Source organism: Macrobrachium rosenbergii, chromosome 2, assembly GCF_040412425.1.
Source record: "Macrobrachium rosenbergii isolate ZJJX-2024 chromosome 2, ASM4041242v1, whole genome shotgun sequence".
NCBI classification, from domain to species: Eukaryota; Metazoa; Arthropoda; class Malacostraca; order Decapoda; family Palaemonidae; genus Macrobrachium; species Macrobrachium rosenbergii.
In genome coordinates, this window is record NC_089742.1 from 90,423,176 (window position 1) to 90,439,458 (window position 16,283).

Below are 16,283 nucleotides of genomic sequence, written 5' to 3' on the forward strand. Positions count from 1 at the left end.
TTACGTTTATTCGCTTTACTTCTTTTTTTTATCTTCCCTCTCAATGCAAGGGCATTTAGACATCTCACAGGCCATTTTTTATGCTCACCTAGTAATTTACAATATTTTACCTTCACAATGACAGCAAAATCACCCGTATTACTGGAAAAATAACCGTGTGGTAAGGATTTGAAAAAATTTCTACATAGCGTGTTTTCAGCCACGCCTGCGGCTAAACTTGACTTTTCATATACGTACGCTTGACAATATTGTTCTCCACTTTATTTTCTCGTAATTACCAAAATTTTTATACTATTGTAAAGCTAAAGACTTGGGCTTTACAACAAAATTATATTCAGATGTGTTTATGCAACATCTTACTTACTACAGTCAATTATTTTACGTTTATTTGCTTTTTTTTTTATCTTCCCTCTCAATGCAAGGGCATTTAGACATCTCATAGTGCATTTTTGATGCTCACCCAGTAATTTATAATAATTTACCTTGACAATGACAGCATGATCACTCAAATTACTTGTAAAATAACCGTATGGTGAGGATTTGAAAAAAACTTTTGCTATCGCTGGTTTGCACTACTCCCGCTAAAGAAAATTTTGCTTTCGATAATTTTACTTATCCCATTTTTTTTGTTTCATTCCATCTAAATACAAAGTTACATATATCATTTTGTAGCTAAATAATTGCTCTATACAATGGTAAAATATGAAATTCCTGTGTTGTGTAGCCTTGGTGCTATATCTCAATATATACGATAAAAGAAAAAAAATTTCATTATCGGCAAAGTTCACCAAATGATAAAGGCTATTTACACATGTTTTTTTTAATTTTTTATGCCTGCATCGTAAAATTCAGTCATTTTCCAAAAGAACGCGACCAACCTGACCTCTTTCTGACGAAAATTAAGTCCGCCACCGCGATTTGAAAAAAATATTACAAATGCGTTTGCAATCCAAAATAGTCCGGGGATAAGGCTTCCCAAATTGCCATATACGGCGGGAGTGAGAGGGTTAATAAGTGATCTTACTTACAACTGGCGACCTTCAATATGAGGACTTAATTATTAACACCTGATAACTCTCAATATGAGATCTTACTTATGCCTGGTGACCAACAATATGGGATCTCTCACCTGGTAACTCTCCATATGAGATCTTACTTACATCTGGTAACTCCCCAAATGAGATCTAACTTACACCTGGTCACTCTCAATAAGAGATCTTACTTACAACTGGTAAATCTCAAGATGAGATCTCCTTTTCACTTGGTAACTCTCAATATGAGATTTTACTTACATCTGGTGACCTTCAGTATGAGGTCTTACTTACACCTGGTAACTCTCAATATGAGATCTTATTTACAACTGTCATCCCTTAATATAAGATCTTCCTTACACCTGGTAACTCTCAATATGAGATCTTACTTACATCTGGTTACTCTCAATATTAAATACTACTTATGCCAGGCGACTTTCAATATGAGATCTTACTTACAACTGGTAACTATCAATATGAGATCTTACCTCCACCTGGTTACTCTCAATATGAGATCTTACTTATGCCAGGCGACCTTTAATATGAGATCTTACTTGCACCTGGTAACTCTCAATATGAGATCGTACTTACACCTTGTAACTCTCAATATGAGCTCTTACGTACACCTGATATCTCTCATATGAGATCTTACTTACTCGTGGTAACTCTCATATGAGATCTTACTTACATCTGTTAACTGTCAATATAAGATCTTACTTACACCTGGTAACTCTTAATATGAGATCTTACTTATACCTGGTAACTCTCAATATGAGATGTTACTTACACCTGGTAACTCTCAATGTGATATCCTTTTTACACCTGGCGACCTCCAATATGAGATCTTACTTATACCTGATAACTCTCAATACGTGATCGTACTTACACCTACTAACTCTCAATGAGATCTTACTTGCACCTGATAACTCTGAAGAAGAGATCTTACTTACACCTGGTAACTCTTAATATGCGATCTTACATACACCTCGTGACCCTCTATGTGAGATCTAACTTATACCTGGCAACTCCAAAAATGAGATCCTACTTAAACGTGGTAACTCCCAATATGAGATCTTACTTACACCTTGTAATTCTCAATATGAGATCTTAGTTATACATTTAGACCCTCAATATGAGATCTTACTTACACCTGGCAACTCCCAATATGAGATCCTGATTACACTTGACGACCTTCAATATGAGATCTCACTTACTAACAGTAACTCTCAATATGAGATCTTACTTACACCAGGCAACCCCCAATATGAGATCCTACTTACACCTGGCAATCTTCAATATGAAATCTTACTTATGCCTGGTGTTTCTCAACATGAGATTTTACTTACACCTGATAACTCTCAATATGAGATCTTACTTACACCTGCTAATTCTCAATATGAGATATTACTTACACCTGGTAACTCTCATTATGAGATCTTACTTACACCTGATAACTCTGAATATGAGATCTTACTTACACCTACTAACTCTCAATATGAGATGTTACTTACACCTGGTGACACTCAATATGATTTCTTACACCTAGCAACCTCCCATATGAGATCCTACTTACACCTGGCGACCTTCAATATGAGATCTTACTTACACCTGGTAACTCTCAATATGAGATCTTACATATACCTGGTAACTCTCAACATGAGATCTTACTTTCACATTTTTACCCTCAATATGATATCTTACTTACACTTGGCAACCCCCAATATTAGGTCCTACTTACACCTGGTAACCTTTAATATGAGGTCTTACTTATACCTGGTGACCGTCAATATGAGATATTACTTCCGGCAACTCCCAAAATGTGATCCTACCTACACTTGGCAACCTTCAATATAAAATCTTATTTACACCTGGTAACTCTCAATATTAGATCTTACTTGAGCCTCGTAACTTTCAATAAAAGATCTTGCTTACACCTGGTAATTCTCGATATGAGAATTTATTTACACCTGGTAACTCTTAATATGAGATCTTACTTACACTTAGTAACTCTCAACAAGAGAACTTACTTACTCCTGGTAAGTCTGAATATGAGATTTGACTTACACCTGGTAACTTAATATGAGATCTCACTTACACATGTTAACTGTCAATATGAGATCTAACATATACCTAGTAACTGTCAATATTAGATCTTATACCTGAAAACCCCCAATATAAGATCTTACACCTGGTAACTCACAGGATAAGATCTTAATGACACCTGTTAACTCTCTGTATGAGATCTTAATTACAACTGGTAACTCTCAATATGAGATCTTACTTACACATTGTAACTCAATATGAGAACCTGCTTACACCTGGTCACTCTCAATATGAGATCCTACTTACACCTGGTAACTCTCAATATGAGATCTTACTTATACCTGCTAACTGTCAATATGAGATCTTACTTATACCTGGTAACTCTCAATATGAGGTCTTACTACACCTGGGAACCCAAATATGAGATATTACTTACTGCTGCCGAGCTTCAATATGAGATCTTACTTACACTTGGTAACTCTCAATATGAGATCTTAATTACACCTGGTGATTGTCAATATGAGATCTTACTTACACCAGGCAACTCCCAAAATGAGATCGTACTTACACCTGGCAACCTTCAATATGAAATTTTACTTACACCTGGTAACTCTCAATATGAGACATTACACTTTGTGACTCTAGGTATGAGATCTTACTTATTCCTGGTAACTCCCAATAAGAGATCTTCCTTGCACCTGGTAACTCTCAATATGAGATCTTCTTTACACCTGATAACTCTCAGTTTGAGATCTTACTTATACCTGGTAACTTTTAATATTAGATCTTACTTACCCTGGAAACTCTCAATTTGAGATTTTACTTATACCTGGAAACTCTCAATATGAGATCTTACATCTTGTAACTCTGAATGTGAGATCTTATTTACACATGGTGTTTCTCAATATGACATATTACACATAGTAACTCACAATATGAGATCTTACTTACACCTGGTAACTCTAAATATGTGATATTACACCTGGCAACCCTCAATATAAGATCTCACTTACACTTGGTAACTCTATATATGAAATCTCACTTATACCTGGTAACTCTCAATATGAGATCCTACTTACACCTGGTATCTCTCAATATGAGATCCTACTTACACCTGGCAACCCTCAATGTGAGATCTTGCTTACACCTGATAACTCTCAATATGAGATTTTACTTACACTTGGTGACCCTCAATATGAGATCTTACTTACACCTAGCAACTCCCAAAATGAGATCCTACTTACACATGGTAACCTTCAATATTAGATCTTACTTACCCCTGGTAACTATCAATTTGAGATCTTACACCTAGTGACTCTCAATATGAGATCTTACTTACTCCTGGTATCTCTCAATAAGAGATCTTATTTACATTTGGCAAAACTCAATATGAGATCTTACTTACACCTGGTAACTATCAATAAGTGATCTTACACCTGGTAAATCTCAATATGAGATCTTGTTTACACATGGGAACTCTCAATATGAGATCTTACTTACACATGGTAACTCTCAATATGAGATCTTACTTACACCTGGTAACTCTGATTATGAGATCTTACTTACACCTGGCAACCCTCAATAAAAGATCTTACTTACACCTAGTAACTCTCAATAAGAGATCTTACTTACATCTGGTAACTATGAATATGAGATCTTACTTACACCTGGTAACTCTCAATATGAGACATTACACTTTGTGACTCTGAATATGAGATCTTACTTATTCCTGATAACTCTCAGTAAGAGATCTTACTTGCACCTGGTAACTCTCAATATGAGATCTTATTTATAACTGCTAACTCTCATATGAAATCTTACTTATGTCTGGTGACCTTCAATGTGAGATCTTGCTTACACCTGGTAACTCTCAATATGAGATCTTACTCACAATTGATGACCCTCAATATGAGATCTTGCTTACATCTAGCAACTCCCAAAATGAAATCCTACTTACACATGGTATCCTTTAATATTAAATCTTACTTACACCTGGTAGCTATCAATTTGAGATCTTACACCTAGTGACTCTCAATATGAGATCTTACTTACTACTGGCATCTCTCAATAAGAGATCTTACTTACACCTGGTAACTCTCAATATGAGATCTTACACCTGGTAACTCCAAATATGAGATCTTACTTACACCTGGCAACACTCAATATGAGATCTTACTTACACCTGGTAACTCTCAATAAGAGATTTTACACCTGGTAACTCTCAATATGAGATCTTGTTTACACATGGTACCTCTCAATATGAGATCTTACTTACACCTGGTAACTGTCAATATAAGATCTTACTTAAACCTGGTAACTCTGATTATGAGATCTTACTTACACCTGGCAACCCTCAATAAAAGATCTTACTTACACCTGGTAACTCTCAATAGGAGATCTTATTTACATCTGGTAACTGTGAATTTGAGATCTTAATTACACCTGGTAACTCTCAATATGAGATCTTTCTTACACCTGGTAACTCTCAATATGAGATCTTACTTACACCTGGTAACTCTCAATATGAGATCCTTATTTACACCTGTTAACTATCATATGAGATCCTACTTATGATTGGTGACCTTCAGTATGAGATCTTACTTACACCTGGTAACTCTCAAAATGAGATCTTATTTACTACTGGTGCCCCTTAATATGAGATCCTACTTACACCTGGCAACCTTCAATATGAGAGTTTAGATACAATTGGAAACTATCTGTATGAGATCTTACTTACACCTGGTTACTCTTAATATGAGATCGTACTTACACCTGGTAACTCTCAACATGAGATCTTACTCACATCTGGTAACTTGCACTATGCGATCTTACTTCCACCTGGTACCTCTCAATATGAGGTCTTACTTACACCTGGTAACTCTCAATATGAGATCTTACTCACACCTGGTAACTCTCAATGTGAAATCTCACAAACAGCTGGTAAATCTTAATAAGTGATCTTAAAACTGGTGACCTTCAATATGAGGTCTTAATAACACCTTGTAACTCTCAATAGGAGATCTTACTTATGCCTGGTGACCATCAATATGGGATCTTTCACTTGGTAACTCTCAATATGCGATCTTACTTACATCTGGTAACTCCCCATATGAGATCTAACTTACACCTGCTTACTCTCAATAAGCAATCTTACTTACAACTGGTAAATCTCAAGATGAGATCTCACTTTCACTTGGTAACTCTCAATATGAGATCTTACTTACATCTGGTGACCATCAGTATGAGGTCTTACTTACACCTGGTCACTCTCAATATGAGATCTTATTTACAACTGTCAACCCTTAATATAAGACCGTCCTTACACCTGGTAACTCTAAATATGAGATCTTACTTACTCCTGGTTACTCTCAATGTTAAATACAACTTATGCCAGGCGACCTTCAAGATGAGATCTTACTTACAACTGGTTAAAAAGTCAAGTATACCTTAGTTTTACCAGACCACTGAGCTGATTAACAGCTCTCCTAGGGCTGGCCCGAAGGATTAGACTTATTTTACGTGGCTAAGAACCAATTGGTTACTTAGCAACGGGACCTACAGCTTATTGTGGAATCCGAACCACATTATAGCGAGAAATGAATTTCTATCACCAGAAATAAATTCCTCTATCTCTTCATCAGCCGGCCGCGGGAATTGAACTCCGACCCATCGAATGACAGTCTGAAGCTCAACAGACTCGGCCAACAAAGGGCTACTTAAAACTGGTAACTATCAATATGAGATCTTACTTACACCTGGTTACTCTCAATATGAGATCTTACTTATGCCAGGCGACCTTTAATATGAGATCTTTCTTACACCTGGTAACTCTCAATATGAGATCATACTTACACCTCGTAACTCTCAATATGAGCTCTTACTTATACCTGATAACTCTCATATGAGACCTTACTTACACGTGGTAACTCTCATATGATATCTTACTTATACCTGGTGACTCTCAATATGAGATTTTACTTGCACCTGGTAACGATCAATATGATATCCTTTTTACACCTGGTGACCTCCAATATGAGATCTTACTTGCACCTGGTAACTCTCAATATGATATCGTACTTACACCTACTAACTCTCAATATAAAATCTTACTTACACCTGGTAAATTTCAATATGAAATTTTACTTACACCTGGTAAATTTCAATATGAAATTTTACTTACACCTGGTACCTCTTAATATGAGATCTTACTTGCACCTGATAACTCTCAATAAGACATCTTACTTACACCTGGTAACTCTCAATATGAGATCTTACTTACACCTCGTGACCCTCTATGTGAGATCTAACTTATACCTGGCAACTTCCAATATGAGATCCTACTTAAACATGGTGACTCCCAATACGAGATCTTACTTACACCTTGTAATTCTCAATATGAGATCTTAGTTACACCTTTAGACCCTCAATATGAGATCTTACTTACACCTGGGAACTCCCAATATGAGATCCTAATTACATCTGGCGACCTGCAATATGAGATCTTACTTACTTCCGGTAACTCTCAATATGACATCTTACTTACACCTGGTAACCCCAAATATGAGAGCCTATATACACATGGCAATCTTCAATATGAGATCTTACTTATGCCTGGTGTCTCTCAGCATGAGATTTTACTTACACTTGATAACTCTCAATATGTGATCTTCCTTACACCTGCTAATTCTTAATATGAGATATTACTTACACCTGGTAACTATCAATATGAGATCTTACTTACACTTGATAACTCTGAATATGAGATCTTACTTACACCTACTAACTCTCAATATGAGATTTTACTTACACCTGGTGACACTCAATATGATTTCTTACACTTAACAACATCCAATAAGAGATCCTACTTACACCTGGCGACCTTCAATATGAGATCTTACTTACACCTGGTAACTCTCAATATGAGAACTTACATATACCTGGTAACTCTCTATATGAGATCTTACTTTCACATTTTTACCCTCAATATTAGGTCCTACTTACGCCTGGTGACCTTTAATATGAGGTCTTACTTACACATGGTGACCGTCAATATGAGATCTTACTTCCGGCAACTCCCAAAATGAGATCCTACTTACACCTGGCAACCTTCAATATAAAATCTTATTTACACCTGGTAACTCTCAATATTAGATATTAATTACACCTCATAACTTTCATTAAGAGATCTTGATTACACCTGGTAATTCTCGACATGAGATCTTATTTACACCTGGTAACTCTTAATATGAGATCTTACTTACACCTAGTAACTCTCAACAAGAGAACTTCCTCCTGGTAATTCTCAATATGAGATTTTACTTACATCTGGTAACTTAATATGAGATCTTACTTACACCTGTTAATTGTCAATACGAAATCTAACTTATACCTGGTAACTGTCAATATTAGATCTTATACCTGACAACCCCCAAAATAAGATCTTACACCTGGTAACTCACAGTATAAGATCTTAATTACACCTGTTAACTGTTAGTATGAGATCTTACTTACATCTGGTAACTCTCAATATGAGATCTTACTTACACATGGTAACTCTCAATATGAGAACCTACTTACACCTGGTAGCTCTCAATATGAGATCCTACTTACACCTGGTAACTCTCAATATGAGATCTAACTTATACCTACTAACTGTCAATATGAGATCCTATTGATACCTGGTAACTCTCAATATGAGGTCTTACTTCACCTGGGAACTCTCAATAAGAGATCTTACTTACCGCTGCTGAGCTTCAATTTGAGATCTGACTTACACTTTGTAACTCTCAATATGAGATCTTAATTACACCTGGTGACTTTTAATATGAGATCTTACTTACACCAAGCAACTCCCAAAATGAGATCGTACTTACACCTGGCAACCTTCAATATGAGATTTTACTTATGCCTGGTAACTCTCAATATGAGACATTACACTTTGTGACTCTGAATATGAGATCTTACTTATTCCTGATAACTCTCAGTAAGAGATCTTACTTGCACTTGGTAACTCTCAATATGAGATCTTATTTACACCTGATTACTCTTAGTTTGAGATCTTACTTATACCTGGTAACTCTTAATATGAGATCTTACTTACACCTGGTAACTCTGAATATGAGATCTTATTTACACTTGGTGTTTCTCAATATGAGATCTTACTTACACATGGTAACTCACAATATAAGATTTAACTTACACTTGGTAACTCTAAATATGTGATATTGCACTTTGCAACCCTCAATACAAGATCTCACTTACACTTGGTATCTCTATATATGAAATCTTACTTATACCTTATACCTGGTAACTCTCAATATGAGATCCTACTTACACTTGGTATCTCTCAATGTGAGATCTTACTTACACCTGGGAACCCCAAATATGAGATCCTACTTAAACCTGGCAACCTTCAAAATGAAATCTTGCTTACACCTGATAACTCTCAATATGAGATCTTACTTACACTTGGTGACCCTCAATATGAGATCTTACTTACACCTAGCAACTCCCAAAATGAGATCCTAATTACACATGGTAACCTTCAGTATTAGATCTTACTTGCACAGGTAACTATCAATTTGAGATCTTACACCTAGTGACTCTCAATATGAGATCTTACTTACTCCTGGCATCTCTCAATAAGAGATCTTACTTACACCTGGTAACTCTCAATATGAGATCTTACTTACACCTGGTAAATCTTAATATGAGATCTTACTTACACTTGGCAACATTCAATATGAGATCTTACTTACACCTGGTAACTATCAATAAGAGATCTTACACCTGGTAACTCTCAATATGAGATCTTGTTTACACATGGTAACTCTCAATATGAAATCTTACACCTGGAAACTCTCAATATGAGATCTTACTTGCACCTGGTAACTCTGATTATGAGATCTTACTTACACCTGGCAATCTTCAATAAAAGATCTTACTTACACCTGGTAACTCTCAATAAGAGATCTTACTTACATCTGGTAACTATGAATATGAGATCTTACTTACACCTGGTAACCTCAATATGAGATCTTACTTACACGTGGTAACTCTAAATATGACATCTTAATTACACCTGGTAACTCTCAATATGAGATCTTATTTACACCTACTAACTCTCATATGAGATCCTACTTATGCCTGGTGACCTTCAATATGAGATCTTACTTACACCTGGTAACTCTCAAAATGAGATCTTATTTACTACTGGTGACCCTCAATATGAGATCCTACTTACACCTGGCAACCTTCAATATGAGAATTTAGATACAATTGGAAACTCTCAGTATGATATCTTACTTACATCTGGTTACTCTTAATATGAGATCTTACTTACACCTGGTAACTCTGAATATGAGATCTTATTTACACTTGGTGTTTCTCAATATGAGATCTTACTTACACATGGTTACTCACAATATGAGATCTAACTTACACTTGGTAACTTTAAATATGTGATATTGCACTTTGCAACCCTCAATACAAGATCTCACTTACACTTGGTATCTCTATATATGAAATCTTACTTATACCTTATACCTGGTAACTCTCAATATGAGATACTACTTGCACTGGTATCTCTCAATATGAGATCTTACTTACACCTGGGAACCCCTGAATATGAGATCTACTTAAACCTGGCAACCTTCAAAATGAAATCTTGCTTACACCTGATAACTCTCAATATGAGATCTTACTTACACTTGGTGACCCTCAATATGAGATCTTACTTACACCTAGCAACTCCCAAAATGAGATCCTAATTACACATGGTAACCTTCAGTATTAGATCTTACTTACACTGGTAACTATCAATTTGAGATCTTACACCTAGTGACTCTCAATATGAGATCTTACTTACTCCTGGCATCTCTCAATAAGAGATCTTACTTACACCTGGTAACTCTCAATATGAGATCTTACTTACACCTGGTAAATCTTAATATGAGATCTTACTTACACTTGGCAACATTCAATATGAGATCTTACTTACACCTGGGAACTATCAATAAGAGATCTTACACCTGGTAACTCTCAATATGAGATCTTGTTTACACATGGTAACTCTCAATATGAAATCTTACACCTGGAAACTCTCAATATGAGATCTTACTTGCACCTGGTAACTCTGATTATGAGATCTTACTTACACCTGGCAATCTTCAATAAAAGATCTTACTTACACCTGGTAACTCTCAATAAGAGATCTTACTTACATCTGGTAACTATGAATATGAGATCTTACTTACACCTGGTAACCCTCAATATGAGATCTTACTTACACGTGGTAACTCTAAATATGACATCTTCATTACACCTGGTAACTCTCAATATGAGATCTTATTTACACCTGCTAACTCTCATATGAGATCCTACTTATGCCTGGTGACCTTCAATATGAGATCTTACTTACACCTGGTAACTCTCAAAATGAGATCTTATTTACTACTGGTGACCCTCAATATGAGATCCTACTTACACCTGGCAACCTTCAATATGAGAATTTAGATACAACTGAAACTCTCAGTATGATATCTTACTTACATCTGGTTACTCTTAATATGAGATCTTACTTACACCTGGTAACTCTGAATATGAGATCTTATTTACACGTGGTGTTTCTCAATATGAGATCTTACTTACACATGGTTACTCACAATATGAAATCTAACTTACACTTGGTAACTTTAAATATGTGATATTGCACCTTGCAACCCTCAATACAAGATCTCACTTACACTTGGTATCTTTATATATGAAATCTTACTTATACCTTATACCTGGTAACTCTCAATATGAGATACTACTTGCACCTGGTATCTCTCAATATGAGATCTTACTTACACCTGGGAACCCCAAATATGAGATCCTACTTAAACCTGGCAACCTTCAAAATGAAATCTTGCTTACACCTGATAACTCTCAATATGAGATCTTACTTACACTTGGTGACCCTCAATATGAGATCTTACTTACACCTAGCAACTCCCAAAATGAGATCCTAATTACACATGGTAACCTTCAGTATTAGATCTTACTTACACTGGTAACTATCAATTTGAGATCTTACACCTAGTGACTCTCAATATGAGATCTTACTCCTGGCATCTCTCAATAAGAGATCTTACTTACACCTGGTAACTCTCAATATGAGATCTTACTTACACCTGGTAAATCTCAATATGAGATCTTACTTACACTTGGCAACATTCAATATGAGATCTTACTTACACCTGGTAACTATCAATAAGAGATCTTACACCTGGTAACTCTCAATATGAGATCTTGTTTACACATGGTAACTCTCAATATGAGATCGTACACCTGGAAACTCTCAATATGAGATCTTACTTGCACCTGGTAACTCTGATTATGAGATCGTACTTACACCTGGCAATCTTCAATAAAAGATCTTACTTACACCTGGTAACTCTCAATAAGAGATCTTACTTACATCTGGTAACTATGAATATGAGATCTTACTTACACCTGGTAACCCTCAATATGAGATCTTACTTGCACGTGGTAACTCTAAATATGACATCTTACTTACACCTGGTAACTCAATATGAGATCTTATTTACACCTGCTAACTCTCATATGAGATCCTACTTATGCCTGGTGACCTTCAATATGAGATCTTACTTTACACCTGGTAACTCTCAAAATGAGATCTTATTTACTACTGGTGACCCTCAATATGAGATCCTACTTACACCTGGCAACCTTCAATATGAGAATTTAGATACAATTGGAAACTCTCAGTATGATATCTTACATCTGGTTACTCTTAATATGAGATCTTACTTACACCTGGTAACTCTCAATATGAGATCTTACTCACATCTGGTAACTTGCAATATGAGATCTTACTTACATTTGGTACCTCTCAATATGATATCTTACTTACACCTGGTATCTCTCAATATATCTTAATTACACCTGGTAACTCTCAATATGAAATCTAACAAACACCTGGTAAATCTCAATAAGTGATCTTACTAACAACTGGCAACCTTCAATATGAGGTCTTAATTACACCTGGTACCTCTCAATATGAGATCTTACTTATGCCTGGTGATCATCAATATGGGATCTTACACCTGGTAACTCTCAATATGAGATCTTACTTACATCTGGTAACTCTCCATATGAGATCTAACTTACACCTGGTTACTCTCAATAAGAGATCTTACAACTGGTAAATCTCAAGATGAGATCTCTCTTTCACATGGTAACTCTCAATATGAGATCTTACGTACATCTGGAGACCTTCAGTTTGAGGTCTTACTTACACCTGGTAACTCTCAATATGAGATCTTACTTACACCTGGTTACTCTCAGTATTAAAACCTACTTATGCCAGGCGACCTTCAATATGAGATCTTACTTGCAACTTGTAACTATCAGTATGAGATCTTACTTACACCTGGTTACTCTCAATATGAGATCCTACTTATGCCAGGCGACCTTTAATATGAGATCTTACTCACACATGGTATTTCTCAATGTGAGATCACACTTACACCTCTTAACTCTCAATATGAGCTCTTACACCTGATAACTCTCAAAAAAAGTTAAGTATACTTTAATTTTACCAGCCCACTGAGCTGATTAACAGCTCTCCTAGGGCTAGCCCGAAGGATTAGACTTATTTTACGTGGCTAAGAACCAATTGGTTACTTAGCAACAGGACCTACAGCTTAGTGTGGAATCCAAACCACATTATAGTGAGAAATGAATTTCTATCACCAGAAATAAATTCCTCTAACTCTTCATCAGCCAGCCGGGGAATTGAACTCTGGCCCAGCAAGTGCTGGTCCGCAGCTCTACCGACTCATCCAACGAAGAGCTCCTGATAACTCTCATATGAGATCTTACTTACACCTGGAAACTCTCATATGAGATCTTACTTACATTTGGTAAAGTCAATATGAGATCTTACTTACACCTGGTAACTCTTAATATGAGATCTTTCTTATACCTGGTGACACTCAAAATGAGATTTTACTTACACCTGGTAGCTCTTAATATGATATCCTTTTTACACCTGGCGACCTTCAATATGAATCTTACTTACACCTGGTAACTCTCAATATGAGATCATACTTACACCTGGTAACTCTGAATATAAAATCTTACTTACACCTGGTAACTCTCAATATGAGATCTTACTTACACCTGGTAACTCTTAATATGAGATCTTACTTGCACCTGATAACTCTCAATAAGAGATCTTACTTACACCTGGTAACTCTTAATATGAGATCTTACTTATACCTGGCAACTCCCAATATGAGATCCTACTTAAACGTGGTAACTCCCAATATGAGATCTTACTTACACCTTGTAATTCTCAATATGAGATCTTATTTACACTTTTAGACCCTCAATATGAGATCTTACTTACACCTGGCAACTCCCAATATGAGATCCTAATTACACCTGGTAACTCTTAATAACTCTTAATATGAGATCTTACTTACACTTGGTAACACGCAATATGAGATCTTACACCTGGTGAACCTCAATATGAGATCTTACACCTTGCAACTCCCAAAATGAGATCCTACTTATATCTGGCAACCTCCAATATTTGATCTTATTTACACGTGGTAACTCTCAGTATGAGATCTTACACCTAGTGATTCTCAATGTGAGATCTTACTTACTCACAGCAACTCCTAATACGACATCGTACCTACACCTGGTTACTCTCAATATGAGATCTTACTTACACCTTGTAACTCTCAATATGAGATCTTAGTCACTCCTTGTGACCCTCATTATGAGATCTTACTTGCACCTGGCAACTCCCAATATGAAATCCTACTTACACCTGGTAACTCTCAGTATGAGATCTTACTTACACCTGGTAACACTCAATATGAGATCTTACTTATACCTGGTAACTATCAATGTGAGAGCTTACTTACACCTGGTAACTCTCAATATGAGATCTTACTTACACCTGGTAACTTTCAATATGAGATCTTACTTACACCTGGTGACCCTCAACATGAGATCATACTTATACCTGGCAACTCCCGATATGAGATTCTACTTACACCTGGCGACCTTCTATATGAGGTCTTACTTACAAATGGTAACTCTCAATATGAGATCTTACTTACGCTTGGTAACTCTCAATTTGAGATTTTACTTACACCTGGTAACTCTCAATATGAGATCCTAGTTACATCTGGCAACCCCCGATATGAGATCCTACTTACAGTACTCTTGGCAGCCTTTAATATAAGATCTTACTTACACCTGGTAACTCTCAATATGAGATCTTACTTACACCTGGCAACTCTCAATATGAGATCTTAGTTACATCTGGCAATCCCCATATGAGTTCCTAATTATACCTGGAGACCTTAAATATGAGATCTTACTTACATCTGGCAACTATCAATATGAGATCTTACTTACACCTGGCAACCCTCAATATGAGATCCTACTTACACCTGGCTACATTCAATATGAGATCTTACTTACACCTGGTGTTTCTCAATATGAGATTTTGCTTATGCCTGGTAACTCTCAATATGAGATCTTAATGACACCTGCTAACTCTCGATATAAGGTCTTACTTACACCTGATAACTCTCAATATGAGATCTTACTTACACTTGGTGACCTTCAATATGATTTCTTACTTACACCTGGCAACCCACCATATGAGATGCTTCTTACACCTGGTGTCCTTCAATATGAGATCTTACTTACACCTAGTAACTCAATATGAGATCTTACTTATGCCTGGTAACTCTCAATATGAGATACTTTCACTTTTGACCCTCAATATGAGATATTACTTACACCTCGCAACCCCCAGCATGAGATCCTACTTACATAGTGCGACCTTCAATATGAGATCTTACTTACACCTGGTAACTCCTAATATGAGATCTTACTTTCACCTTTTGACCCTTAATATGAGATTTTACTTACACCTGGCAACCCCCAATATGAGCTCCTACTTACACCTGGCGACCTTCAACATGAGATCTTACTTACACCTTGTAACTCTCAATATGAAGGCTTATTACACCAGGTGACACTCAATATATCTTACACTCAACTGGCAACTCCCAATATGAGATCCTACTTACACTTGAAGACCTTCAATACAGGATCTTACTTATGCCTGGTAACTCTCAATATGAGATCTTACTTACTCCTGGTGACCCTCAATAT